General features: G+C 44.5%; 1 long non-coding RNA gene across 2 annotated transcripts in view; it reads left to right on the top strand.

The window, feature by feature from the left end:
• Positions 1-1,125: 1,125 nt before the first annotated feature.
• LOC142749864 (uncharacterized) overlaps positions 1,126-17,462 on the top strand; it is a 38,220-nt gene continuing 21,883 nt past the window's right edge. Inside the window, exons 1-3 of one of the 2 annotated variants that reach the window (XR_012882488.1) lie at positions 1,126-1,215; positions 13,292-13,380; positions 14,192-14,294. This is a non-coding gene — a long non-coding RNA (uncharacterized LOC142749864). The remainder of the gene's footprint in view (positions 1,216-13,291; positions 13,381-14,191; positions 14,295-17,462) is intronic. The other variant, XR_012882489.1, reaches the window with a different exon arrangement.

The raw sequence follows: 17,462 nt of genomic DNA on the forward strand, positions 1-17,462 counted from the left end.
GAAATTAAAGATGAATAATTTCCTATTAAAATCAATCGGCTGTCTGTGTAGTGCACGCACAAGCCGAGTCCTCCAGAGCAAGACCCTCTTTGCAGCTGATGTCCTCTCAAGCTAATAGATGAGGATCAGGAATGGACGCCCGCTATTAATTTAGGATGTCTTATTAAAGTATGTGAAAATGGGTTTTCTAAAACAGACAACCTCTTTAAATCAATAGAAATTTTCTCCCGATTCGCTTACCTAAGATGCCCATATACAGAGCGGCCTTGCTGCGGTAGTGCACCGCGTGTACTGAGTCACCAAAAAGCTGCGTGACCAAAAGCTGCATCACAAAGCCACTGCAATTGGCTACAAATCTTTACAGCACAACCGCTGCGTGTACGAGCTCCCTTACAGCTGCTTATAGGGCAGGTGTGTTTTTAGGTGCCTGTTTGAGATAGCTGCAGGTCTAGAATCTGAGATATGAGGTGAGGCTTGGTGGGTCACACTGTAGAGCTGCTCTTACTGGCCCGCGGGCCCCCCTCACCACACTGGCGCAGTAGCACTACAATGGATCCTCTACATTGCTGGGTCACTTATGTTTGGGGAACAAAATACCCAGTAATGTAGTTTAAAGCCTTGGTGGCAGCTCAGCTGTCAAACAGACATTGCATGGACGGGACCAAGAGGGTGGATAATGATTGATGTATCCAACTATTTTACTTACGAGACCCAGACCCAGGGCCGCCCACCCAATCAGCCCTCTTCTAGCATTTTCCCTCTTCCTCGTGACCTGTGTAGAGGGAAAGGAATGGCTACAGCAGGAGGAACTCATGGTGTGCATGCCTGCTCCTCCCCGGCAGTACCGCCCGCAGTGTCCCGCTGTTACTCAGATCAGGAAATCTGACTCCTGTTACTCTCTGACCCCTACCCTAAGTAAGTAGCTACTAGTAATGCAGCTATTAACCCCTTCATTGTGTGTACGTCTGTCATGCTGAGGTGTCACACCCCGGCGCTGACTGTTTAGCATAACAGACAAAGTATAAATCTATCATCTCTCTCCTTTCTCCAATTAAGTACTGCTGGGGCCCTGCTCACAAAGTAGATGCCGGAGTGGAGAGGAGGAGGGCATGTGATCAGACAGGAAGGGGAGGGGCTTACTCCTAATGCAGCTCAATGCAGGAAAGAGAAGATAGAGGAAGAGGATGCTGCCCTGACATAACACTGTGGTGGAAGGTAATGAGACTGTGAAGGAGGGGGAGGAGTATGTGATAGAGGGGGCTATGTGGAGGAGTATGTGAGAGAGGGGGCTATGTGGAGGAGTATGTGAGAGAGGGGGCTATGTGGAGCAGTATGTGAGAGAGAGGGGGCTATGTGGAGGAGTATGTGATAGAGGGGACTATGTAGAGGAGTATGTGATAGAGGGGACTATGTAGAGGAGTATGTGAGAGAGGGGGCTATGTGGAGGAGTATGTGAGAGAGGGGGCTATGTGGAGCAGTATGTGAGAGAGAGGGGGCTATGTGGAGGAGTATGTGATAGAGGGGGGCTATGTGGAGCAGTATGTGATAGAGGATGCTATATGGAGGAGTGTGTGAGAGGGGGCTATATGGAGGAATATGTGATAGAGAGGGGGCTATGTGGAGGAGTATGTGAGAGAGGGGGCTATGTGGAGGAATATGTGATAGAGAGGGGGCTATGTGGAGCAGTATGTGAGAGAGAGGGGGCTATGTAGAGGAGTGTGTGAGAGAGGGGGCTATGTGGAGGAGTATGTGAGAGAGGGGGCTATGTGGAGCAGTGTGTGCTAGAGGGGGCTATGTGGAGGAGTGTGTGAGAGAGGGGGCTATGTGGAGGACTGTGTGATAGAGGGGGCTATGTGGAGGAGTATGTGAGAGAGGGGGCTATGTGGAGGAGTATGTGAGAGAGAGGGGGCTATGTGGAGCAGTGTGTGATAGAGGGGTGGATATGTGGAGGAGTATGTGAGAGGGGGCTATGTGGAGGAGTATGTGATAGAGGGGGGCTATGTTGAGGAGTATGTGAGAGACGGGATTATGTGGAGTATGTGAGATAGGGGGCTATGTGGAGGAGTATGTGAGAGAGGGGGCTATGGGGAGAAGAATGTGGAAGAGAGGGGGCTATGGAGAGCAGTGTGTGTGTGTGAAAGATGGGGACCTTGGGAGCAGTCTGTGGGAGAACTAGTGTCAGCCCCCCAGCTTCAGGAACTTGAGGTGGGACCCAGGAACAGTAAATACATAAGGGTCTTGTAATGCCGGGGTAGGGAGACAGACAGGTGAGCCCTAATCTACCCGCCACTCAGTCCCTGCCTACTTGCAACGGCGCGTCCTAGGCAACGGCATACAACTGGGCGATGGTCCCTACGCTCACTATGTGCACGACAGACAAACAGACAAGGGTACACAGAAGCTAGGGGAACGGGGCAGTTACCCACGGCAACACCGTGAGCAACAAGAGTAGTGAACGAGCCGAGTCAAACCAGGAGTGTACGAGGTACCAAACGCAGAACAGGAGAGTAGTGAACGAGCCGAGTTAAACCAGGAGTGTACGAGGTACCAAACGCAGAGCAGGAGAGTAGTCAGTAAGCCAGGGTCTATATGGAGCAGAGGACAAAGTACAAGCAGCAGCAGATCCAGGAAACAGACAGAATCACAGGCAAAGGAGGAGCAGGAAGTGAAGGTATAAATAGACAGAGGGCGGGAGCTAGCTCTGTCTGGCCAGGCTGTGATAGGCTCTCCCACTCCTTAGCCTCCCAGCCTGATTGGTAGAAGGAGGGGTCACTCGATCAGACTTAGGAGCAGGAGCAGACTGACTAACCACGGGCGTCGACACAGAAGCTGTGTCTGGCAGATCCTTTACAGGTCTGATCTAGATATGAATTAATTTTGTGGTATCATTAGGATTTTAATTTGTTTTGGGGCCTGGTCGGGGGTCTGAATTAATTGACTTCTGATCTGGGGACTTTGCAGGTGACGTGGATGCAGCGTGTGAGGAGGAGTCTTCATCCAGACATGTCGTGTCAGTGGGAAACGTTAGAGCCTGCAGAAGCCACAAGCAGCAGCCAGCACTGCATCTTGGTGAGTGACTGTGCTGTGTACAGCCAGCAGTTTCATTGCAAAAAATTTTTATGTTTACCTATCTACACCTGCACAACGCCCCTGCCCATCTACTGTTCCCTTCTGCACCTCCACAGAGCCTCTGCCAGTTTGCATCTTACCCCTGCCCCCCTTCCCACTGGTAATGAGCAGTCGGGCCCAGACTTCTTGGGTGTATGAGGCCCAGAAATTCCTGATTTCGGCCCGGTGTGTGTAACCGGTCAGAGATAACAATAGGCCTCCAGTTGCTGTCTCTGTGAAGGTGGTGAAGCAGTTGAGGAAGCAGCGCCGCTGTCAACATGTTTTGCTAGAGCTCAATTTAGTGAGGGATGGATTATTCACCCTCATAAACCCCCTACTTCACATTGTACAGCGCCATGGAATATGATTTCACTATATAAGTCATTAGTATTATTATTACTAATACACTGGAGAAGAAATAGATATTATATGCTCATTGAGTCAAATTATTATTTTTGCAGATGAGCGGAATGTGCACTAGGGATAAGAACATTCATATAGGACCAGCAGGGATTACAGAATCCACTGAATGTTCCACCATGGACTGGGTACCAAATGTACCACTTCAACCACATGTTGAATATCCTTAGAAATGGCTTCTTGAATGGTAACTAAACTTTGAACAAACTCGGGGTCTGAGCACTGAGACCCCAACCAATTGCTAAAACGAAGCGGCAGAGGCGCCGGTGTGAGCGCTTAGCCACTTCGTTTCTGTTCGGCTTTCTCCGGAAAGGCCGATGTAGCGGAGTATGGGCACATAGACTTTATATTGAGCCCGTTCTCCGCTACATCGATTTCCGGAAAAAGTCGAACAGAAACAAAGTGGCTAAGCGCTCACACGAGCGTTTTTGCCGCTTTATTTTAGCGATTGGTGTGGGTCTCAGTACTCGGACCCCCACCAATCAAAACTTCTGACATGTCACTATGACATATCAGAAGTTTGTTCAACATTTAGTTACATTTTAAGATACTCCAATCCTCTAGATCCACAGTCCTTTATATGAGAGCAGTCACACACGGCAGATTGTGTTGCAAAAATGTCTGCGGCTGAAAATCTATTTAATTCGTCTGGATGGCGTTGTTTCTGCTGCAGGTGTATGGATGTCTACATATTCTATTCAGGTGAAGGGAAGCAATTTTTACTTGTAGAAATTCCTGCAACAAAATCTGCCGTGTGTGACTGCACCCTAAACAAGGTGGGCGGCGCAGTGGCTGAAGTGCTTAGCCCTCTTGTCTTGATTCTCTGAGGTCACAGGTGTGAATACACCCCAGACATCATGAGCAAGGAGTTTGTATGTTCTTCTTGTTCTTGTGTCAGATTTCCCAGGTCTTCCAGTTTCCGGCAACACTCCAAAAACCACCTGTGCCGATTATAGTACAGATTATTTGGCTTCATGTAGAAAAAGAAAATTGACCCTAACGCACATGTGTGTGTGTGTGTGTGTGTGTGTGTGTGTGTGTGTGTCTAAAATAGAGAAATTAGAGGGTCTAACGGTAACCGATGTGTGTGATAATTCTCTGTACTGCGCTGCAGAATATGTCAGCACTCTATAAATAACAGGAAATATATAAGGTGTAGGCGTCCTTCAGGCTTTATGTTATTTACAAAGAGTTTTTACATGTAATATTGGGATTGTAGTTGCCTATGGTAATTGCATACATTAACATATTAAACACAGGCGAAAATAGGAAAGGGGGAGGGAAGAGAACGGCGCCCCCTAGGCTAATAATGTCAAAACAGATTTCCCAGCAGCTCAGTGCCCCTAAAAATGGGGCTCATCTGGGTAAGTTGTCTGTAATGGGCACAACACTATAGTTTATCGATTCTCTTGTGCTCTTGCTTCAAGCCCTTATTCAGCCGACATCAGGAACCCGTAAGCTACTAACAAAATGTCTCAGAGACTAATAAGTAAAAAGATGCTCGAGGAAGGAGTGTAACGCACAGGCACTGCAGACTAGACCTCTGTAACACTTTCTTCATATAGGTACAACACGTTTCATCCGAGTATCAAAATACATAATATTTAAAACAGAGAAAAAAAATGCGGGAACGAACATCTGTGACCAATAAACGCAACGTCGTAATAACCGCAATAAAAATCATTTATAGTCATGAATGAAAGTATTATTTATTTATTATTATGTTATAAATTATATAGCTTATAATAAGGATGTTGAATTGCACCAAAGAAAATTACAATACAGAATTATAATTCAAACAAAATCCAACACAAATGCAAACTTATCATCAGCGGCCCACCCATCCCCCTACACGAGATCCGGAGAGAAGGAAAAAAAAGCAGTAAAACCTCCACGTCAGCTCCAGAGCCCATAGCTCCTCCCATTTATGCAATTGATTGATATTTTTTTATCTTATTTTTTCATACTCTCTTATTTTGGAAACAATACTCCATTCCAAAATAGAAAGGGAAGACTCTGCCATCCATTTTCTTGCAATTACTAATTTAGCAAGCAATAAAACTCTTTTACTCTAATTTGAAATTGTGAAAACTCCGCCATTGAAAGATCAATGTGCAATTCAGAAGTGCCAATTATCTCACCATCAAGCTTGATCACCACCTCTTGAAATATCAGTGTCCAGTATGAATCAATCATCGGGCATTCCCATATCACATGCAAAAACTCTGCCACGGGATATTGACATCTTTGACATTTTGGATCCTCACTTAAGCCAATTTTATGAAGCAAATCTGGAGTATAATACAAACGATGAGTGATATTGAACTGAACCATGGTTTGCACTGACCGCTGTCTCTTTCCCATTCTAGTAGATATTCTCCCATTTCTCCCGGCTTATTGGGCCTAAATCCCTATTCCATAACCTTTGACTAGTAAAAAAAAGTGTTGCATGAGTATGTGTTTTTAGAATTATTTGATATAAAGTGAAATATTAGCTCCATTCATCTTAAGAATACATTCTATCGCAGGGGGCCTTCCGAATCCCAAACAGGTTTTATCCTGTGTTTTAGTGCAAGCGTGCCACAACTGATGATACCTATATCCAAATGTATTATTTATTCCAAACGTGATTAATAAATCCTCACAATAAATGAATTGTCCTCCCTTGAACATGCGTCCCACCAATGTGATGCCTGCTCTTTCCCAGATATTAGGAACAGGAATGGTCAAAAACTGTTTATAGTTATAATTATTCCAAATCGGAGTGAAAGGTGAAGCCCCCCCAATCCCACAAAGCCTTTTATAATCCACCCAGCTTTTAGAGAGTGGACCACTAATAGGAAAGATCTGAGACCACCCATGGTTCAGTTGCCCGGATTCCAGAAGTTCATACCACCAAAAATTATAATTGGGCAGCCAGAAAGTAGTCCTGAATCCATGGGAGGGATACGCTTTCTTCTCTTATTCTTCCACAGGAACTTCTGCTTAATACTGACCCTTTTCCTGCCCCAAATAACATTGTTAATAATTACTTCTATCACTTTGAATATCTTACTATCAATTCATATGTGTGAAAGATAAAGAGACTAACCCACCCCCATAAAATTCTGATGTTAATAGGTGTCATTTTAGCAATATACAGGTCCTGTAATGACACTAGACTGGGACCAACTTCCTCAGGGGAGTCTTTTCTGGTGGGACAGTAAGGCTATGTTCACACGGGGTATTTTGCCGAAAAAACTCGGCAAAAACGGCCCGAGAACGCTTCCCATTGATTTCAATGGGAGGCGTCGGCGTCTTTTTCCCGCGAGCAGTAAAACTGCCTCGCGGGAAAAAGAAGCGACATGCCCTATCTTCGTGCGCTTCCGCCTCTGACCTCCCATTGACTTCAATGGGAGGCAGAGAAAGCGTATTTCGCGCTGTTTTATGCCCGCGGCGCTCAATGGCCGCGGGCGAAAAACGTCGCGAAAATCGCAGCAAGAATCGGCGTGCAGGGAGAGGAAAATCTGCCTCAAAGTTCCAAACGGAATTTTGAGGCAGATATTCCTCCCCCAAAATACTCTGTGTGAACATAGCCTAATTGTAGTGCACACCAGGTTTCTAGGAGAAGGAAGGTCCTAATCTCCATGTTTGATTCATGTTCATTACTTATAACAGATGAATGTGTGAATAAAGAATATAAACCCCTACCGCACCAGTGTTCACTCATTAGGTGTGCAACACATACCGGACAAGTGGATAACACATATAATAATTGAGGTAGCAAGATCATCTTAACAAGAGATATTCTATCGCTTCTTCATAGAGGAAAGTTTGCCCCAAATATGCACCTTAGCTCTAAGTTTGGAAATCAATGGCATAATATTCAGATAAATATGATTTTCCAAATTCTCATCAACTTTGATTCTCAAATATTTAAAGCACTGAGAGGGGTTCAAAACATATAATTCTCCAATTGAATTAACATCTATTGCATCCAATGGTAGCAGAGTCGATTTGTTCCAATTAATCTCTAATCCAGAGAAAATGCCAAATTGTTCTATTAAATGAATGGCCCTCAGGACAGACCTCTCTGCTTCCGCCAAGCATAAGATATCATCCGCATACAGAAGGATTTTATCCCTCGCCCCTCCACAGCCAAATCCACATATAGACACATCCTCTCTTATTAAAATCACCAAGGATTCAATAAATATGGCGAATAGGAGCGAGGAGAGGAGACATCCCCGCCGTGTCCCTCTAGAGAGAACGAAAGGGTGGGACAAATCCCCCCTACAATGACTCTAGCAGTGGGGGAGTTGTACATCATCTTCACCATATCTTTAACATTTCCACCAATCCCAAATTTGGCCATTACCCTCCTACAGTCAGAAAATGACTATGAGCAGGTGTAGTTTTGTGCCAAAATTTGCACCATTTTCTGGATTTTGTATTAATAAATCTGTCGAAAAGGTGGAGACTTCGCTCACTCCCAGGAAATCTCGCCCACTTTTCTCGTCACTTTACAAAACCGGCAAAGCCACAAATATATCTGCAAATATGTCGTGCAGAATGATTTGCAAATATTTATGCCAAAAAACTAGGCATAAACCTATTGATAAATTCCCCCCTATATTTCTGTCTTTAGCTCCTTCTCCATTACAGCACATCTATGATTAGACCTGCAGTATTAGTACATGGTAGTCTAAGCTGCAACGGAAGTGTGAGGTAGCCTGAAACACTGCTCCTTGTTTCATCTGTGGCTCAGGCTCTGTCCTCTTCCATGCTTTATACTGCAGCTCTGCCTCTTCAAATTGTCAGCCTAATGTAATCATAAGCCCACCACAACCTCACTGCTAAGCATTGGGAAACGGTTTCTACAAGTGAGGACATGTGCATGAGCGTATTCAGAATTTGAGTTGCGCAGATCATGAATACACAGCTTTTACTATCCTGTCCCTGCTGTACCTCTGTGAAAGTGATTAACATAATGTTTACATGAATTGATTTTGTGCAGCGGCCATCTTGTCTGGAGTCTTCATCTTGTTTCTTTAGTAATGAATAAGAAAGTCTTTACTCCTTTAAGACAAGTTTGTATGTTTCTTAGTTAGTTATCTTTGACCTTGGTTCCCATACGAGTCTTGGAGAGAAGGAACAGGGAGTGAGATGGGAGGAGGGCAAATATGCATGTGAGTGTGTCTCCCCATCTTACAGGAATATTCTTGCCAAGAGAGATACGGCACCTGCAAACCTTGATGTGTGAAGAATTATAATGATGTATCTGGAATGTATCGTGTGTCTGTAATTGGCTGAATTTGAAATATTGTCACATTGCCTCTGATTGGTTAACCTCAAGGCTACACCCCCTTCTGAATGATATGATTGTAATTGAGTTTGGCAATGAACCACAGAGAAAGATTTTGAGCATACAAACATGGTCTCTTGTGTCATCTTTTCTCTCAGAGATATATATATACAGGGTGGGCCATTTATATGGATACACCTAAATAAAATGGGAATGGTTGGTGATATTAACTTCCTGTTTGTGGCACATTAGTATATGGGAGGGGGGAAACTTTTCAAGCTGGGTGTTGACCATGGCGGCCATTTTGAAGTCGGCCATTTTGTATCCAACTTTTGTTTTTTCAATGGGAAGAGGGTCATGTGACACATCAAACTTATCGAGAATTTCACAAGAAAAACAATGGTGTGCTTGGTTTTAACGTTAATTTATTCTTTCATGAGTTATTTACAAGTTTCTGACCACTTATAAAATGTGTTCAAAGTGCTGCCCATTGTGTTGGATTGTCAATGCAACCCTCTTCTCCCACTCTTCACACACTGATAGCAACGCCGCAGAAGAAATGCTAGCACAGGCTTCCAGTATCCGTAGTTTCAGTTGCTGCACATCTCGTATCTTCACAGCATAGACAATTGCCTTCAGATGACCCCAAAGATAAAAGTCTAAGGGGGTCAGATCGGGAGACCTAGGGGGCCATTCAACTGGCCCACGACGACCAATCCACTTTCCAGGAAACTGTTCATCTAGGAATGCTCGGACCTGACACCCATAATGTGGTGGTGCACCATCTTGCTGGAAAACTCGGGGAACGTGCCAGCTTCAGTGCATAAAGAAGGAAACACATCATCATGCAGCAATTTCAGATATCCCGTGGCCTTGAGGTTTCCATTGATGAAGAATGGCCCCACTATCTTTGTACCCCATATACCACACCATACCATCAATTTTTGTGTTCCAACAGTCTTGGAGGGATCTATCCAATGTGGGTTAGTGTCAGACCAATAGCGGTGCTTTTGTTTGTTAACTTCACCATTCACATAAAAGTTTGCCTCATCACTGAACAAAATGTTCTGTGTAAACTGAGGGTCCTGTTCCAATTTTTGGTTTGCCCATTCTGCAAATTCAGTGCGCCGATTTGGGTCATCCTCGTTGAGATGCTGCAGCATCTGGAGTTTGTAAGGGTGCCATTTGTGAGTAGCTAATATCCACCGAAGGGATGTTCGACTGATGCCACTCTGCAGTGACATGCGGCGAGTGCTACGCTGTGGGCTCTTGCTGAATGAAGCTAGGACAGCCACTGATGTTTCTTCATTAGTGACAGTTTTCATGCGTCCACATTTGGGCAAATCCAACACTGAACCAGTTTCACGAAACTTGGCAAGCAGTTTGCAAACTGTAACATGGGAGATGGGTGGTCTCGTAGGGTGTCCTGCATTGAAATCTGCTGCAATGACCCGGGTACTGCGTTCACCAGACATCAACACAATTTCTATCCGCTCCTCACGTGTTAACCTCTGCGACATGTCAATGGCTGTAAACAAAGAGAAGCTTGTAAATAACTCATGAAAGAATAAAGTAACGTTAAAACCAAGCACACCATTGTTTTTCTTGTGAAATTCTCGATAAGTTTGATGTGTCACATGACCCTCTTCCCATTGAAAAAACTAAAGTTGGATACAAAATGTCCGACTTCAAAATGGCCGCCATGGTCAACACCCAGCTTGAAAAGTTTCCCCCCTCCCATATACTAATGTGCCACAAACAGGAAGTTAATATCACCAACCATTCCCATTTTATTTAGGTGTATCCATATAAATGGCCCACCCTGTATATTGATTACCTATGATTTGGAAATGGATAAATCACTGGAGGGCGGGTATCGGTTGACATACCTAATACAAATTTCAGTCTAATATATTTTGGCCCATGATTGCGTTAACAACCTCCATGTCTCTCTGTATGATCATACTGAGGCACATAGAAGATTTATTTCATGCTGTCTGTAAGAAAAATCTATTATTGCCCGTTTTCCTGGTAGTCTGGAGTACGGGAGGAGTAAATCAATTTTCCCTGGTGGTCTAGAGCAGTGGTTCTCAAGGCATGGTACGTGCCATGGTACCACAGGGGGTATACGCCACAGCCTCAGGGGGTACGCACCGCAGCAGAAAAAAAATATATAGCTGGTTTCTAGTCCACTGGAAGCGCAAGCAGAAGCGCATCAGCTCCTAAAGCTCCTCCTGCCGTCGGCTGCTGCCTGTGCATTTCCTGGTAATTCGCCATCGCCGTGCGTCTCAGTCTCTTCCTCCTCCTCATCTGCCTGAGCATCTACGTCATCATCAGATATGTTATTCATAATGATCAAAAGCATAGAGAAGGCCATACTTACTAAGTGGGTAGGTCAAAACCCGTTCCCAGCAGGACGCAGACTGGTCAAAAATGCTTCAGAAGGAGAGTGCATTAAATAGTGATAGCCCCTCCCACTAGTCTTTAGGGGAGTGGCAACTAAGTGCTCACAAGTGTGCAATAAATGGGTGTCAGTATTAGTGTAGTACAAAGGTGTGAATGTATGGTATAAAAGAACTGTGTGTGGTATATAAGTGTCAAAGCTATGTGTGATAATGTAGTAAAAAATGAATGTGATGAATGGGGGTGAGGGCTGTGAATAGTACATGGGGTGTCGGTACTATGTGTAATACATGGAGCAATAATGTGCCAGTCGTCAGGCATAGCATATCTCGCCGATTCACAGCCTATTTGTAACGCCCAAGCTGTCAGCTAAGGCGGGCTGCTCTGCATGCCAAACCAAACACTAGCACATCATGCTCTCCCAGCATTAGAAGACCCGGCTGCGTTCTGAAAAAATTATATATAGTAAAAATATCCATGAAAAACATGGGGCATTAGTTGTTATTTTGGCCAAAATATGTAAAGCTCGCAACCCAACGTCGTTATTCATAATGATGCGCCTGCCTCTTAGTTATAGGAATTGGGTGGTCCTGGGCCATGACTGGACTCTGGAGCACTGGAAACCTGTTCTCTGGAGTGATGAATCACTTTTCACTATCTGGGAGTCCGATAGACAAATCTGGATTTGGTGGATGGGAGGGGAACACTACCTACCTATGTATTCTAGACAATTATAAGCTTCCAACTTTGTGGCAACAGTTTGGGGATGGCTCTTTCCTGTTCCGAGATGACTGTGACCCTCTGCACAAAGTCAGGTCCTTAAAGACAAGGTTTGACAAGTTTGGTGGGAAGGGACCTCAAATGGCCTGCACAGGGCCCTGGCCTGAACCCCACCTAACGCTTTTGGGATAAATTGAAATGCCGATTGTGAGCCAGACCTTCTCTTCTCATAAATGCTATTTTGGCTTAATAGGCAAAATCCCAAATCTTGTGGAAAGCCTTCCCAGAATAGTGGGGGCTGTTAGAGCTGCAAAAGGGGCCATCTCCACATTAATACCAATGGTTTTTAAATGGGATGTCAAACAAGTTTATATAGGTGTGATGTCAGGTGTCCACATACTTGTGGACATATAATTTGAATAGTGTAGTGTATTTAGGGGCTTGGAAAAAGATTTTAAATTCTGAGGCTGGAGGGGGGGGGGCACACTTTCCATAGAGCCCAGGGAGCATGTTATGCTTAATCCGCCCCTACTGTAGTGTAATATACCACAAGATCCTACAGAAGCCGGTCTCTACTCATTCCACACTATGGTGTCAGCTCTGTCCTGATGTCTCACATTGAGAGAAGTTTACATAGTTTGAGGCCAGGTGCCGCCATCCAGCCTTCTGTGGCCTTAGTATCCATGTTGGTACACCTGGAAGAGTTTGTACACCCCCTCCCCTATAGGGGAGACAGGAGTACAAGTTTTCTAGGCACATGTCTAGAGAGTCTATCACACTCCATCAATCTTCTCTCCCTAAAGGCTCAGTTCAGACACAAGTCTGCATTTTGGTGAAGTCATCTAGCTATGTTTTGCGCAGCTTGAGAACCAGATCGTCCAGGTGTAATATGAATCTAAATAAGATTTTTAAAAAACATATTCACATTTTTTTTATTTGTAAATCACGTTACTCAGGGCTTGCTGCTTTTTTTAAACATATACCATGCCCTATTTCTATGTGTTTGTGTATTTCCCCAATTCACTTTAATGTGAAAATCATATAATCAAAAAAAAAAATCCACGGAAGGTATAGCAAAATTTCCTTGAATTATTTATTTAACAAAAGCAGTAACCGCGTTCGTGGCAGAACTGTGACAATCCTGTAAATACTAACATGTGGTTTTCCTGCTTTTATTTTTGCCACGGTTTTTACTCACAATTATGGTGAAACTATGAACTTTACTAAACTACATCACAACACAAAGATTGAACTTAGTCTTATAAATAGTTATGTGCAGTATAAAAATCCCTGGAGACAGTTTAAAGATTTTACAATTTTTTTATTTATTGTGATTTATCTTTATTTCATTTATAGATTCAAGTAGGAAAAAAAGGAGAAACAAGGAAAATGAATGGGAAGGAGCCGTGTCCCTGGATGTGAAGTCAAGATGATAAAGTTTGGTTGTATGACTTATTACCACACCACAATGCTGGATAATACTTATATAAGGGGCAGGGGAGATGAGAGCGGAGATATTGTAGACACCGGTGTAGAGATTACATTACACTCCATCACATCCCCTCTCCAATATAAACAGTTGTGCACAGCATGGAAAAGCCTGGGGACAGTTTAAGGATGTTTTACTATTTATTTTTTCTATATTTTTTTTTGTTAATTCTTATTTCAATTATATTGATTGAGGAAATCTATCATCAAAAAAGAGAAAAAGAAAAGGAGAAAAAAGGAAAAGAGAAGGGGCTGTATCCCTGGATGTATAGTCAGGATGATATTGATGACTTAGCCTCAGGATAGACCATCAATATCTGACTGGTGGGTCCTGACTTTAGGCACCCCAGCCAATAAGCTGTTTTGAATGGGCCACGGAATTCATGCGAGCGCTGCTTTACTTCCATTCCTGTCAATGCTTGTACTGTGAATCTCTGACACACTTGTAGCGGTGGATCACAGTATTACAGCCTACTCCCATTCATTTGTATTGGAGAAGGATGTACTACTGTGATCCACCGCTACAAGGATGTCAGCGATTTACAGTTCGGAGCAGGTAAGAAATGAAGGGGAAGCTGCGCTCGCATGAGCTCCGCGGCCCCCCCAAAACAGCTGATTGGCAGGGATACCAATAGTCGGAGCCCGACCGATCAGATATGATAGGCTATTTTGAGGATAGGCCATCAATTTATTCTAACTGGAAAAAGCCCTTTAAGGATCTATAACAGTTTTATGTTTTTTTTTGTTTCATTGTTATTGCAATTGTAGGAATTGGGGAAAAGCTATAATCAAAAGAGAAGAAGAAAAGGAGTAATAAGGAAGATAAAAGAGAAGGAGCTGTATCCCTGGATGTAGAGTCAGGATGATGAAGGTGGGTTGTATGACTTATTACCACACCACAGTCCACACCACAATGTTGGTGTCACACAGGATGAAATTTTGCTTTCAAATTTTACGGATCTTCTCCGCAACCACAACAGGGTTTTCCTTTCTGATCTTCTTAGCTCCTTCAGCTTTAGGCATCATTTACACGAGCATAATATACGCGTGTGCGACGCGCGTGCTTTTCACGCGTGTCGTACGCACCTATATTACTCTATGAGGCAGTGCAGACAGTCCGTGGGTTTTGCGCAGCGTGAGTGCGCTGCGTAAAACTCACGACATGTTCTATATTTCAGCATTTTTCGCGCATCACGCACCCATTGAAGTCAATGGGTGCGTGAAAACCACGCATGCCGCACGGAAGCACTTCCGTGCGAACTGCGTGGTTCGCGCAACAGCTGTCAAACTCTGAATGTAAACAGAAAAGCACCACGTGCTTTTATGTTTACAAACATTCAAACGGAGTGTCATAATGATGGCGGCTGTGTGAAAATCACGCAGCCGCGCATCATACACTGATGACACACGCAGCTGTTAAGTGCCTTTTGCGCACGCAAAACGCAGCGTTTTTTGCGCGCGCAAAACGCACACGCTCGTGTAAATCAGGCCTAATAGTCATAGGAGCAACTGTGCCTGTCAGAGTAACGATGTATCCCACAGAATATATTCCCACATCGACAGTCAAAGCCTGGCAAAAAATGGACATATTAACAGCAGCTGACAGTGACTTTGTAATACATCTCCATAGTTAAAAAAACAATATGGCAACCACCATCTTATATAATAATGGAATCTCTGCTATACTTATACGTAGCCAAATATTAAGCCACATTTTCAGATGATACTAACATGAATTAATATTGACTTATAAGTAAATACAATGTAAACCTTCAAAAGTGTTTGTTTGTTTTTTAACATTGTCAGTCAGTGTGTTTGGTGCAACTTTCAAATTAGTTTTTTGTAAAAATGATTTTTACTTTTTGAGATACAGCTGCTTTGTTCTCTATACAGACCAGCTGTATCGTGCGTTAAGACCTGAATCTGTTAGGTCCGCAGGACTGACAGGTTTAATGCCATGGGGTCCTGATCTAACCGATCACATCTAAGTTATGAACTTAGATGTGATCGATAACAGGCGTATCCTGCATATTAGAGACACTAAGGATCCGCTTACACTGAACTTAATTTGAAAGTTGCACCAAAACACTGACTGACCTCTATTTATTTTATTTTTTTAACCCCTTAAGGACACGGACAATTTTGGCCTTGAGGACAGAGCAATTTTTTTTACATTTCCCTCTTTGCATCCCGACGCTCATAACTCTTTTATTTTGTGTACGACGTAGTTGTATGAGACTTTGTTTTTTGCGGGACGAGTTGTACTTTATGTAGGTACCATTTTTTGGTACAAATACATTATCGTTTAATTTCTATAAATTTTTATTTTGGCGAAAATGCAGAAAAAAAGCAGTTGCGCAGCAGTTTTAATATATTTTTTTTATACACTGATCATCATAAATAATGTTATACATTTGTTGTACAGGTTGTTACGGTCGTGGCGATACCAAATATGTCTATATTATTTCATGTTTTGGGACTTATATTTTAAAAAGTTTATTTATTATAAAAAATGTGTGTTTCTCTGTATTTTTTTTACTTTTTATTTATTTATTTATTTTTCATTCATTTTTTTTTTACATTCATTTAACTTTTTTTTTTAACACCATAAAGGGATTTATCATTTTGATTTTTCTTTTGTAACTGTAATGTACTGGCATATATCTGTATGCCAGTACATTAGCCTGTTACTGATCGTACACAGGCAGTTGTTAGGGCATAACTCAGTATGCCCTAACAACAGGAAATATGTTCAGACAGCCCTGGGGTCCTTCAATGGACCCTGGGCTGTCTGGCCATATGAGTTGTGGGCTTTGATCGCGTCACAGTTATTTTCTGTGACGCGATCAATGTGCAGTCCCCCCTCTTTGAACGCCGCGATCTGCTTTCATCGCGGCGTTCAAAGGGTTAATGGCGGAGAGAAGTTGTTTCTCTCCTCTCCACTGTCAGAGCGGGGCCGTGGCTGTGTATTACAGCCGTTGCCCCGCTCTCGATCGCGCGCAGAGACGGCTGTCACACAGGACGAGTATGCTCGTCCTAATGCGCGAAATGCTCGCCGCTCAGGACGAGCATACTCGTCCTGTGTCGGCAACCAGTTAAATCACTTTCATAAGTTTACATAGACTTTAAGACTGTTAACTGTCAAGAAGAGGCCGTACTGAAAGAAGAGAAAAGGAATAAGGGAAGGCCTCCATGACTAAAATAGATGGGAGGGACACAGAGTTGGCTGGCCTATGAGAGGAAAAGGGGGGGGACAGCAGGAGGGCTTGAGTGAGAAGGGGTGGGGATTGAAGGGGATGTACCTGTTTCCTGTTTGTGCTCTCCCTCTCTTCGCCAGGACACAGAAGCAGGAACATGTTTGTTACCCCTGCTGCGTCTGATGAGGAGGCTATGGAGCTGTTGCGGGCCGCGGCAGCCTCTCAGGGTCCTGGATGGCTCGGAGCACGAGTAGCGACGCTGCTGCAGGGACAATCGGGCGCTCCGGTCCCGGAGCGAGCAGAATCGGCTGGAGCAAGCGGGGAGCGCTCTGTCATGCCGGTGGTCGCGGGGCTGCTGGAGCAGGCCGAGGTACAGGACCGGCGTACCAGGGGGTCGGGCAGGAGAAGAGGAGAGCCCGTTTCCCCCATGACTCAGGCCAGGGCTGGCACTCCCGGCGTGACGCGCAGCACGAGGCGCTCGCGCCCGCCCGCAAGGCTGAGTCCTGAAGACATCCCGCGGGCGCGGCGGCGCAAGACGAGCCCATCAGTGGACCCTGCAGGCCAGACCCCAGGGCGGCCTGCCGCTGCTCTTTCGTCTGGTCCTGGGAGGAATCCCAAAACGCGGCAGCGCCCGGCGGCAGCGGCAAGGAGGACGCGGCCTTCACTTCCGGTCACATCATCTCCTTCTTCAGCACGTGGCGGAAGGGCAACGGCGACCCTGCATGGTGATGTGCCAGCCAGAGGGTTGGCTCATGGTGTCGTCGAGGTGGAAACGACCAGAGGTCGCAGGATGAGGTCGGTGGTTGGAGTGCCAGGGACGGAACAGCTTGGAGCTGGTTCAG

Source organism: Rhinoderma darwinii, chromosome 3 (genome assembly GCF_050947455.1).
Source record: "Rhinoderma darwinii isolate aRhiDar2 chromosome 3, aRhiDar2.hap1, whole genome shotgun sequence".
Taxonomy (NCBI): domain Eukaryota; kingdom Metazoa; phylum Chordata; class Amphibia; order Anura; family Rhinodermatidae; genus Rhinoderma; species Rhinoderma darwinii.